This window comes from Cyprinus carpio, chromosome A22 (assembly GCF_018340385.1).
Source record: "Cyprinus carpio isolate SPL01 chromosome A22, ASM1834038v1, whole genome shotgun sequence".
Classification (NCBI taxonomy): domain Eukaryota; kingdom Metazoa; phylum Chordata; class Actinopteri; order Cypriniformes; family Cyprinidae; genus Cyprinus; species Cyprinus carpio.
This window is the reverse complement of record NC_056593.1, coordinates 14553564-14566850: the sequence shown is the minus strand read 5'-3', so window position 1 is coordinate 14566850 and position 13287 is coordinate 14553564. Positions and strand designations below refer to the sequence as shown.

Below are 13287 nucleotides of genomic sequence, written 5' to 3'. Positions count from 1 at the left end.
CAACTGAATGTTTCAGGTATAAACGCTCCATGAACGATGCTAACATTTTGTGAAATGGAAACTTTTTAAAGACCAGATAATTTTGAACAAATGTTTTATTAATGTTACTGGAAGAATGTTTGTTCTTAACTTTTTTTTTTATTGTACAGCTAATACAAAAAAGTTTTATACTGAAACATTTCTATTTTTATTTAGAATATCAGTCAATCTGACACACTTTGTGTTGATTTACACTCATTTTTATGCTTTTTATAAACAGATCTCAATGTAACAGTTGCTCTTTGCACAATAAATATTATGACATGAGAACTCTGACCTGACAGATGCTAAAAAATATGAACACACTGAAATATGAAAACAAACTGTTGTTGTGTCTGGATGTTTTTTGTGATTAACATCTCACTGTCCTTCCGGCTTCAGAATGAAGCAATCAGATGAGATGTGAGCCATGATGGGGCTGAAAAAATGTCTTGATTTTGCATCATTGGTGTTTTGTTAAACCCTCAGGACTATTACTGTAACGGCACAGAAATGCTGTTATCTTAAAGATCCTTTACTTTCCACTAGATGGCAAAGACGAGATCTAGCAGAGATTTGAGATCTAAGCAATGTGGAGCTGCTTGTTTGTAAATGTCTCATGACGTCATGAAACACGCTAAGATATGAGTATCTCAAAAATGAATAAATAAATAAAATTAATTAATTAAAAAAGAGGTCCAAAGAATTTTTAACTGGGCTTTGAGTTTTTTCTTGATGTCACCATTGTTGAGATTCATATGCTACTGCTTGTTGTTGCCTGTGTGTGTCTAAATAATATAGTAATTAAAAATTTTTTTTTTGCAGAACATGTTTTAAAAAATCCTTCATTCTTGATTGGTGGAACACTACTGGCTTTTTGTTTTATGCAGCGGTATCACAGGGTTGGCAGAGCAAAATTAATGGAACAACACACTTATGATCAGTATTTAAGATTTACATTCGGTCAATCATCAGATCATGATGCTTATATTACAATCAATAATTAGCCATCATCACCTGATCACATTATGTCTTGGCTTTTTGCTACTGCAGACGTGTTTTTATAAACAGATTCACCAGCCAGAGAAAACAAACATATACAAGTCAAGGTCTGTACACCATGAGTCCTGCAGTTTTCGGATTATTTCATTCATTAACCTGACACAAACATACCTTAGTTCAAATAGTATGTGAAGTGATATTATGTGAGAATATTTTTGACCTTTTCTGTCTCTCTGCACCGGCATCAGGCAAAATTGGAAGTGTCTATACACAAAGTTTGTTAGACTGGAAATCTAACATGGACACCACATGCAACTACCCCATTAGAAATATGTGTACCTTTAAAAAAAATAGATGTTGGTATCTATTATAGCATCTTGCACAAGGCTTAAATGTTGTAATTGTTAAGACATATTGACTTTGTTTCTTAATGTCTTGAGTAAGTGTTAGAGGAAGTGAACCTTTCATATTACTTTCTGTGACAAGAGTAGATTTTTTAGCAAAACAATCCGTAGAATTCAGAAGACAAACCATCAGTCCATTCTTGGAAATGTGTTGAGTTTTTAAGATGACTAATGGCATCAGTAATGTTCTCCAAACAGGGACAAATCACACATGCATGTCTTCCCACTAGTTCACAACTACTGTAGGTAGCAAATAAAAAAGTAAAAAAAAAAGTGTTGCTCAAAAGAGTAACTATGGCTTGTGGATAGCACAAAAATTGCAACACTGTAGAAGAATTTCAAAAAGAGACTTTAGTTTAAAGCATTAAGATGCACTTTACAATTCACAGCTTGACTTCAAAAGCATCTCAATTGTTATTCGAAATGAACTTTTAAAACTGTGTATTCGGCATCTGTAAGGAAGATGTTAGTCATGTTGAGACATTTAAATGTTCAAATGGGTTTAGTTTAGAAAGATGAACATTTTAACCCAACACACATTAAGATTTCATCTTAATTTATTTGCTCATCCTTATACTAAAGTGGGGTCTGAGTGTATGCTGCTCTAAACCCATATTTGGAGTTTTTCCAAGCTGTGCATTTTAGTTGAAGTGTAACTACTGCGCCATTTTATTTAGTGCTTCAAAAAATATAGATTCATCCATTACCAGTAACCCATTTGTTTACAGCCTTTCAGTTATTTTGTCTTAGTTTCTGTGTTCATGGGAATTGTTCTAGCTTCCCGCCACATTTTAGTGTATCATTGTGTTATCATTTAATTGTCTCAACTTTTTTTTATTATTATGTACTTTTTTGCGCGCCCCCAGTTTATTTATTTATTTTTTCTATTAAAACTAAAATGTGTTTGTTTTGTTTAATTGTACAAAGCAAAATAACTTTTCAATATCACTACTCACAAATCTACCCACCAGTCATCCCGGTTAGTGTTTATGCCTATAGTTTTAAAAATACACATATTTTTTGACAGCCCCTTTATTACTGAACAAATAGAATACAACTAGAAGTTTGAATATTTTACAGACCTTTGATGAAGAACTGTACTTTGATTGGTGAAGCTGGAATACATCCTTCTTGATTTTTCAGTTGACTTTTGAAAGAAAAAAATTGTTGTTTATGGTAAGTGTTTAGGCTGAATTTGTAATCATTTTCAGGTCGTGCTTTTCCTCAGGTGATATACCACAAAAATGCAAAGCATCACTGGAATTTGATTTTGAAGATTCTGTTTTTGGGAGCATCTTGTTCCTCAAGTTTCTCGTAGTGAGATTAGCTCCAAAAAGACCTATCTTTCTCTCATCTTCTCGGTGTTGGACGATGTGTTTACTCCCTGCCAGAGGTCTGAAGAGACTGTGCAGGTGATGAGCAAACACAGAGCATAGTTGTGATGGGAGGAGCAGAATCCACATGACATCAGCTAATGTAAAACTATTACAGGTATTCAAAGACATTGCCACTTATACGGAAGCACATTCTTGTTTTGAAAATACCAATATATTGGTAATAATAATAATATATAATAATATCCAAATAAGAACACGTTTCTGGCTGAAATACCAAGAAGAATGTGAAAGACTCCTGGCCTTTATTTTGATAAATAAGTTTTAAAAACATGTGTGTAGTAGGCCTACAGGAAAAGATAAAAAAAAAACTCTCAAGACTTCAATAAGGCAAACTCATATGGAGAAATAATATTAATTATATATATATATATATATATATATAATATATCTATAGATACTTAATCACTACACATATACAATACATAATATATACATACATATGATATATATATATATATATATATACTATATAAATAATATATATATATATATAATATATATAATCAGGATCAAGAGAAGAAAGAAGAGGCTGACTATATGAGAAACAGAGAAGCTCTAATGCAGGTTTTGAACATTAGAGAAATAGGAAGGGGCCACAGTCTTGTGTCTTGGCTTGTTTCTTGGGGTCTTGGCGTGTTTTTTCTTCATACCATTTTATATAGGTTTAGACTGAATGATACTGTTACTGTGAAGGTCACATCTACAGTAACCCACTTACATCATTTGGTTTGACATTTTTAAGTTTGTCTCAAGTGTCACTGTTTAATCTCAGAGAGTCGGTTGTCAGGTTTTTTATCCAGTAGAGGGCACCACACACAACAGAAACAAAGGCCCAAACAAACAACTCAGAAAGAGACTTACTATATTAGAGCCAGTAATTACCAGAGTAACATAGATAACTTTTTTTTCAGTTTTCAGTATAAACATCACTATATTTTGTTATTAATGCTTAACTGATTTGCTAATGACTTCTATTCTCTGAAAACAAGGGTTAATATCTTAAATAGTTTTTTTCGCTTCTCAGTTTCTACAGAATTTATGCTGTTTTAGGGATGTTTAGACACTTTTACTGAAAACATGGCAAAACATGATATATGTTTGACGTAGAAGTGCTAGGAGCACATTTGGGACTTGCGCTGAAGAAGTATATTTACATCTAGAGAATTGTGAATGTGAGTAGAACATGTTTCCTGGATAAACATTGTTGTCTTTACCTATGGCAGTCTGAGCCGGAAAGAGACTTAATAATAATAACCAACTCTTTATTACCTTTGTTACCACATTCAGAGTTATGGGAAAAAAGAACCATCATGAACCATCAAGAAATTCAAACATTTATAAACTGTAAAGAAATTAAAAGCTACAATTTGAGCCCAAGAAATGCATCAAGTAACTGTAAAAGTAGAAAGTAATGATAATATGATAAGCTAATAATTATTAATAATAACTATGCACCCATTTGTAAGGGAAATTAATTTCTCTATCCAATGCTGTCACGTCACGTGACGAAAGAACGAACGATTCGAAAGACTAAATAGATTAACTAATCAATTCTCCTACGGGCCTCATACTGCATTAACGAAATGAACAAAATGACTCAAAAAAAGATCTGTTCATTTTGCTTGAACAAGACTCAAGGTTTGAGTCTGTAAAATGGTCCCCTTCATCTCTGCACTCCTGCGTCTCCTCCACAGCAGACGTATTGTGACACAGCCTCTTGTCATGAATTTGCCTTCAAGAAAATAGGTTTGGATGCATGTTGCTTGTTTGTGATTTAATGTCTGCGAAATTCTTTATATATCTTATATATATATAATATAAATATTGTTATAATTGTGTTTTTGTATTAAGTAGACTGATGTCGCTTTTGATGTCTATTCTTCTCATACTGCTTCTTAAATGCATAGTTCCTGTTTTGCTTTTTCAGTTGTCAGAAGATGACCTGACTGGACGGTCTTTATCTGATGCTTTTTTCATTTACTATTAAGGAAGTGGCACACTTGATGTGGCAAACACTCAGCATCAGGATGAAACGAACCATGCCACATGCCATTTTTAGAGGTACCATCTACCACGTGCCATCATGGTAGACAATAGAGCATATAAGGAAGATACAGAAACATACACACACACCACACACACACACACACACCACACCACACACAAAAACGACAAATACACACACACACTCATTCTATCTGTTTTCTGTTCGTCAAAACAAGATCCTTTGTTCACAATTCTTTTCTGCTCAGCACAACAGAAAGCACCCACACTTCATACTACTGACTCCAGTTTTTTTAACTGCAAAAGCAAAGCTTGTCCATTTACCAACTGCTTCGTCAGATTATCGATCCCACACTAAGGTGAAAAGTTTCAGTTCTGTAGTCTGGATCCTGTTTGTGCACTGTGAAGTTAACTATGTGTGGAATATATATCAAAAGTACAATTTTTGCTGCCAGTGTTGTCTCCAAGCTCACATCAATGTCTTCAAGTTTATGATCATGTTCTGCAGAAAGATAGAAGAAAGAACACGGGCAGAACAACACCGAAACCACCACAATAACACTTCTATTGTAACCTTGCAGATTACACTGAAATCACACAAACTTTAAATGTAAACACTAGTGGGGTTTATTTTAGATGTGAGATGGGGGGGAAGAAGCCCCCATTTAAGGGAAAAATGTCCATACGTATACTACATTTACAATTTGAGCGTTTGAGCATTGTAGAGCGTAGAGGTTGTTAATGCATCACCCGAAAACTGCTACTTATGGGGATCAAATGAAAACGAATTAATATTTTTAGTTGGGGGGTTAATTAGTGCACAACAAAAATTCAAAAGATGGAATAATGCCCCACTAATTGTCGCCAAAATTACCCAACCCTCACCTCGGGCAACAGAAGCCAGCCCCGGGTGGGCTATGACCCTTTACACAGAACATGTTATCTAAATATATTTTTACCCAATAATTTTATTTGTGGGCGGGAGAAAAAAAACGAGGGGAAAAGAGGAAAAGGGAAAAAAAAAAGAAAAAAAGAGGAAAAAGGGAAAAAAAAAGAAGAAAAAGCCATGGACTTAAAAAACTAAACTGGTAAAATTGGCCAATGTAACTTAATTATAAATGGAATATTTCATAATGGCAAAGACAGTACAGCAAGCATAAAAGAGTGAGGGTATATGAAAGGAAATATTTTCAACACTTTTTAAAACCGGAAGTATCACAACATCACTATTTTTTACACACACACATTTTCACCCTCCACTATTTCATCTTGAAGAGTGGGGGTGAGCTAGTTATGCTGCCAGTGTAGTTCTCCTTGCTCACTTTTATACACTTTAGTTTTTTAAACATTTTCAAGCAGCAACAGCCCTCTCCGAATTCTTTTTAGGGAAGATGTTGCTTGGGGCCTTTTGCCACATTATTTTGAATTAATCAGAGGGAAAAACACAGCACGCCAAGTATCCAAAAGCAGAGAGGAAAGACGCAAAACAAGTCTGCTAAGCTCGATTAAAAAAAGGCCTCTTTATTAGCGTCAATTAGAACTTTTTGCCTGTTGCACAGGAATAAGGGAAGAGAAAATGAGAGAAGGAGAAAGGAGTGTAAAGGAGGATCGCTAGCTTGCTAATCAAACATTATAAAATGACTTTGACACAGCGGCTCGTTTTTGACGAAGGGGAGACAGAGCTAGGGGGAGATAAAAGGAGAGATAACGGCTCATGTGGTGTGATGGATCCTTCAAGTTAAAGCGATCGGGATTAAACGGAGGACACACTGGAGCGACTGGCTAAGTTGGAGAGGGTGTGGAGGGATAAGGGAAGAAATTATCTAGAGTTTATCCAGATGTGTTTTCAGACAAGGCCACACGCAAGTACGCTGCAAACAGAAATGGTGGATGAGGTTGATTTGACAGATACTTTATGGGGCACGACTTTGGGTCATGAGGGAAGGACAAAGAGACGTTAATCAGGTGGTTCAGAAACATGAGTCTCAATTTAACCTGCTCGAGAAAAAGCACTTAGTAGTGTTTGACTTAAGCTTGCCTGTGGTAAAGCTCGTGAACAAAAATATTTATTCAGCACCAAAGCCAAGATCAGACCTTGAGAAAATGTTCTATTAACGTTGTTAACTCTGATGTTGTTGAAATGAAGCACTACTGACATTTTTTTTAGAGAGGTGGAAATGTTGGTGCGCAAGTGGTGGTCTGCGGTGACAGCAGACGTGGAACTGGAGTTGCAGTTTACCAAATTGTGTTCCTAGTGAGTATCGTCAATATGTTCTGTCTCTGGCACATGAACATACATTCTCTGGTCATCTGGGAGTGACTAAGGCGACATAATCTCATTCTCAGACATTTTTTTGGCCGGGATTAAAGCGAGATGTGGTTGGGTACGTCGAAAATTTTGCCATATTTGTCAGTTAAACGCGAGGAACCAAATTCAGACGATTCCACATGCATCCTCTGTCCACCTATCCCTAGTAGGGGGACCAAGCATTTGAACAAGGGTGCTTGTGAGACTGTGTTTGGACGCATTCCCAGCCAACGCACAAAGAGTGGTACGTGCATTTTTGTATGCGATCGATCATGTGTAAGAGTCACAGCGATGATTCCCGAGAGACAGTGCCCTTGAAGGAAAATTACTGCCAGACCAGATTTGTAAAAAACGTTAGCTTCAATTTTTTTTACACATTTGGTCTCCCCTTAACTGTTTATACAAACTGACCAGGGGAACACTAATTTTTCTCTCCCGACTTTTGCTCAAGTTTTTAATATTGAGACCTCACGCCGTGTCTACGAACATCAGATGGTATCGCCGTGTGTATCACCTGTAAAGCCCAGTGCAGCTAGTTGCAGAAATGATTCCATCAGAAACGATCAAAGGTGCTTATGGTTGAGAAAAATTGTGTTTATGGAAGACTGGAAATAGCTGGAATGAGGGGTGTTCCTCTAGTGATATTGCACATTCGAGAAGAACTGTGCAAGAAGTCCTTGGGATTTAGTCCTGCTCAGTTGAGTGTTCGCGGACACACTGTGAGAGGACCATTGAAAGTTCTCAAAGAGGAAAATGCTAGAAGTTGATTCCAATTCAGAGATGCATATTCTGGATTAGTGGTGATGCGTTTTAAGTGAGCGATTGCATTTTGTCTTGCAGTTTTCTTTGACTTGAAATCTTTAGTAACCACACCTGCGCGCATTCAAATGAAGGAGTCGCTACGATGTCAAGGGCTGTTTTCTCGTTCTTTTCAACCGTGGGAGGAAACGGCGTCACTTAGTGTTATTGCCAATTCAGGGGTCTGCTTTATCAACCCACGGTTTTTCAGGGACAATGCATTGGTGTTGAAAAACATTAGGCGAGACTGGATTTATGTTATTCGAACTCCTGACAAAAAAGCCAGTCGCGCGTTTCTGTAAGTATCGAAGTATGCTCAAGACTTTACCACACCAGGAGATATATACGGAACAGATCTACTGGGATATTCCATTAGGGCCCATGGAATCTCCTGTTGCTCTGACCTGTGAAGTACAATCAAACCTGGAGGATGAGGTTGGTGCAGATGATGACATAATCTTGCGAAATACTTTTCATCAGTGTGCCAAGCTGGAAGATGAAATTTTGAAAACTTGCAGGCCACACACCTCTCTCATTTACCTGAAGATCAAATTAGGACATTTGTTGGTGTTATTACTGATTTTTCTTCTTTATTTGGAGATGTTCGATCACAAACTACTGTGTTGCAACACGATAATGTTGGTGGCGCATTCCCCTATTAAGCAACAATACGCCGGGTTAATGCTGTTAAAGAGAACCATTATGAAGCAAGAAACCGAATATCTGTTGAAAAATGGGTTAGCTAAACATAGTAGTAGCCCTTGGAGTTCTCCCTGCCTTTTGGTGCATAAGCCAGGACGGTTCGTTGCTTTTTTGTACCCGACTACCGTCGTATAAATGCAGTTACAGTACCGGACTGTTATCCATTACCCAGAATGGAAGATTGGAGTGACAAGGTGGCTGCAGCCGCTAAGTGGGGCATAAGTTGATTGATTAAAAAGGCACGATGGCATCCGTTAACCGCGCGGCCTCGACACTCGGCTTTTGTGACACCGACTGTGTGCCTGCAATATCATGTGATGGCGTTCGGTTCCGAAATGCAACCTGCCCAACCTTGCACGATTAATCCCAACGGTGGTTGGCTGAGTTCCTAATTGTATGCGGACTGGGATGACGGGACGGTAGTCAACGATGGCTGGACATCTGAAAAACTCCTTCGTACAGTGTTCGAACGGTTGGGAGAAATGCTTCGTTAACTCTCAATCTATCTAAATGTGTCTTTGGTAAGGCGATGTGTAACTTTCTAGGAAAAGAAGTGCGGGGAGAAGGCAAGGTAAAGCCTGTAGAAGCTAAAGTGGCGGCTGCTAGTTGTAGATTTTCCGTGCAACTTCTAGGCGAGGAGTTGAGACGTTTCTGGGTCGTACTGTATGGCAGGCTATACCGTAGTGTTTGTAAGAAATTTTCCACGGTAGTTACCACCTTTGACCAAGGTCTATACTCAGACCACGGCTAAGTTCTTTATCTGGGACTGAGGATTGCCCCAAAATGCATTCGAGGAAGACAAAGCTATGTTTATGTGCCTCCTATCGTGGCTGCTCCAAATTTGACGGTGTTTAATATTGAGGTGGAGGCAGCGCTGTAGGATTGGGGCAGTGCTTTTGCAAAAAGGATGATTGGGAGTAAGTAGATCATCATGTTTTGTTATATTCGAAAAAGTTTATTAAAACATCACGGAATTTATTCTGTTATTGAAAAAGAGGACTTTGGCTTTGTTGCTCGCTTCTGCAGTTTCTTTGAGTTGGTACCTGGGTTCTTCAAAAATGTACCTATAGTTGTTTACCCACGGATCATAACCCTCTGGTTTTTCTATCAAAAATGTTATAATAAGAACCAACGCCTTAGCGCTGGTCATTGGTTGTTCAGGGATACAAACTTGAAATTAAGCACAAGAAAGGCTCTGAGAACGTGGTTGGCTGAATGCTCCTCTCTAGAGTATAGCTTGGTAAATAAAATTGTACTGTTGTTATTTTTTTTTTTATGGGGTGAAGTGTTACGTCCCAGGTTATAAAAAAAATTGTGTTATGGGTACAGATGGTTGTTTCTCCCTCCCCTCCTGTCTCTCTCCATCTTTACTTTCTATTTCAGCAGGGTGGACGCGGGGAACGGGAGTTGTCGAATTGTCAATCAAGGAAAAGTTAAGTGACGACAACCGCCGGCTTCACGAATGAGGACGCGCCAATATGTTAACGGCTGCACCTGTTCGGGAAGCGGAGTTCTCTCGCACGCTTAGAGCACTCATTCGGTCCGCTGACAGCACTTGTGTGCTGGTTATGTTTGTCCTGTACAGATCTTGTTCGGAATGATTCCTTGTGGCTAAAGTGTGTTCTTTGATAACTCAGTGTTGAAACTGGCCCAGTTTCGATCATTCTTCTCTTTAAGGTGTTTCACCGTTTCTGTTAGCTGGTTGTCAAACAATGTTTAGTAAACGGGGGAAAGGGAAAAGAACCAGGTAAGACATCACGTTATATACATGTGCCACACTGAGGTTGTCAATTGTGTATAGAACACTATTTTAGTGACTTGGGACACTTGATTTTGGTCTGTTTCCTTTAGCGGGTAGCTAGTGTAGTTTATATTTAGGGCGTCGTTGACGCTGAAGATTTTCCTTTTCTTTTATAGAGGGGGTTGGTTTGTGAAATATTGATTGGTTGAGTTTAGATTAGGAGTTTTTTTTTTTTAGTAAGATTGTTATGTTTGGTTCTTTCTTTTCTTTGTTTTGGCACGGTCTTGTTCTTCTCCCTTTTCTCTCCTCCCCCTCCCCCCCGTTCTTTTGTAAACCATGTATTATTTTTTTTAGTGTTTGATTTAATGAAGTGGGGGTTTTTATTAAAAAATTTTTGTTTTTTTGGAAGTTAATGTAACATAATAGTCTGGGTTAAACGTTTAGCTTGATCCACTGTAATAAATGGACACTCACTTTGCCGAATGGAGACCACGTTGTGGTTTGTTGGATTTTTTTCCAGTCCCACGTTCAGTGTTTTCAATGTGCAACCCCTTTATTTTTACCCCTGATTTAAAAAGGGTTTTGTAACACACACCTTTTGGCTTTTATCTATTGCTTTTTCATTGTTTTGTTGTATTAATATTTGATTTCAGTTTAAAATTTATTCATCCAAGAAATATCATGCATGAAAATGCAGAGCCTTTTGTATTGTATGTTTTGTTTATATATATATATATATATATATATAATATTGTTATATTGTGTTTTTGTATTAAGTAGACTGATGTCGCTTTTGATGTCTATTCTTCTCATACTGCTTCTTAAATGCATAGTTCCTGTTTGCTTTTTCAGTTGTTAGAATTATGACATGACGTCTTTATCTGATGTTTTTCATTTACTATTAAGGAGTGGCGCTGTGGATGTGGCAACACTCAGCACCAGGATGTGAGCGACCATGTCACGCTGCCATTTTAGAGGTACCATCTACCACATGCCATCTAGGTAGACGTAGAGCAGTGGTTCTCAACTCAGTCCCTCGGGACCCACTGCTCTGCACATTTGTTTGTCTCCCTTATTTAATGCACCTGATTCAGATCATCAGCTCATTAGAGAGAGATCCATGAACTGAACAGAGTGTGTCAGATTCAGAAACATTCAAAATGTGGCAGAGCAGCGGGTCCCGAGGGCCTGGAGTTAGAACCACTGAACGTAGAGCCTATAAGGAAGATTCAGAAACACACACACAAATACACACACACACTCATTCTATCTGTTTTCTCTTCTTCAAACAAATCCTTTGTCACACTTCTTTGCTGCAGCCAACAATGAAAGCACCAAACTCATACTCTGACTCATGTTTAATGCAAAAGCAAAGCTGTCATTTACCAACTTCTTCGTCCATGATTATCGATCCCACACTAAGGGAAAGTTTCAGTTCTGTACTCTGATCCTGTGTCACTGTTGAATTACTGTGTGGAATTATATCAAATACAATTTTGCTGCCATTGTGTCTCCAGCTCACATCAAGGTCTGAAGTTTATGATCATGTTCTGCAGAAGAACACGGCCAGGAACAACAGAACCACCAATAAAACCCCCCACTCTACTGTAACCTGCAGACACACTGAAATCAAACAAACTAACTGTAAACACCGTGGATTTAGAGTGCATGGGGGGAAGAAGGACCCTTTATAATAAAAAGTCCTCCATATACTTACATTTACATAGAGTTCGCATGTAGAGGATGGTCATGCATCACCGAACATGCGATATGGGAATCAACTGGAAACGAGGAATATTTTAGTTGTATGCACAAAAAAAAAATTTCAAAAAGATGAAATCTTGGCCCCACGTTGGTGCAAAATTACCCCCTGCCTGGGGCAAAAAGCACACGGGGGCATTATGACCTTTACGAACCAATTTTATCTAAATAATTTACCCCCAATAATTTTTATTTTTGGGGGGAAGGGGGGAAAAGGGCCATTTACATTAAACTAAATGGTAAAAATTGGCCAATGTAACTTTATGTACTTAAATGGAATATTTCATAAGGCAAATAAAGAATACAAGAAGCATAAGAGAGAGGTACTATGAAAGGCAAATATTCAACATTTTTTTAAACCTGAAAGTATCACAACACTCACTAGGTTACACACTTAAGTTTTCCCCCTCTCACTATTTCATCTTGAAGTGGGGGCCGTGTGAGGTAATACAGTTGATGCTTCCCACGTTCACTCCCGCTCATCTTATCCTATAACACTTTATTTTTAAACATTTTCAAGCAAACCTAAATTTTGAGGGGAAGATGTTGCCATTGGGCCTTTTGCCCTATTTTGAGGGGGGCCATCTTTAAAGTTACACTTTCAGAATTTTTGTTTTAATAAAAACAAAAAAAGATCCCGGGGAGAGAGTCTGTGAGGAGAAACAAGCGCGTTGGGACAAGAAGTTGAGTTGGCTTGCTCTGACAGGAAGGGGTGCTAATCTCCCTAATGTTGTTATAAGGCAAATCTGCAGGAACAGGGTTGTGGTAGCAATATGGTCTGTGAACCTTAACTGATTTGATCCATCACAATCCTAGGTTTATGGCTGTCCTGGAAGAGCAGTTATGCGTTTTGAGGAACCCCAGCTGTTATAGAGTAGTTGTGATTGTCAATGATGGGTTAGCTGGAAACACCAGCAGTTCTGTCTAGTAAGGTTGAGCTGCAAAGGTGATGGTCATTCATTCAGCGAGAAGAAATGTCACTCAGACAGGCTGCAATGCGAAACCAACTACTGTCGGGATCAGTGGTTGGAGATGGAGAAAGAGAGTTGAGTGGTCATCAACATAGCCAGTCAATAGCGAATAAGCAATGCTTCTGAATGACAGATCTTAATGATATCCCTGTAGGATGGAGGGAAGAGAAGGGTCCAAGTA

The 13287-nt window shown here is 38.1% G+C and overlaps 1 long non-coding RNA gene across 1 annotated transcript in view; it reads right to left on the bottom strand.

Moving 5' to 3' along the window:
- The window catches only part of LOC109083293, a 55044-nt gene extending 52409 nt beyond the window's left edge, over positions 1-2635 (bottom strand). Inside the window, exon 1 of the long non-coding RNA XR_006153200.1 lies at positions 2507-2635. This is a non-coding gene — a long non-coding RNA (uncharacterized LOC109083293). The remainder of the gene's footprint in view (positions 1-2506) is intronic.
- Positions 2636-13287: the final 10652 nt, after the last annotated feature.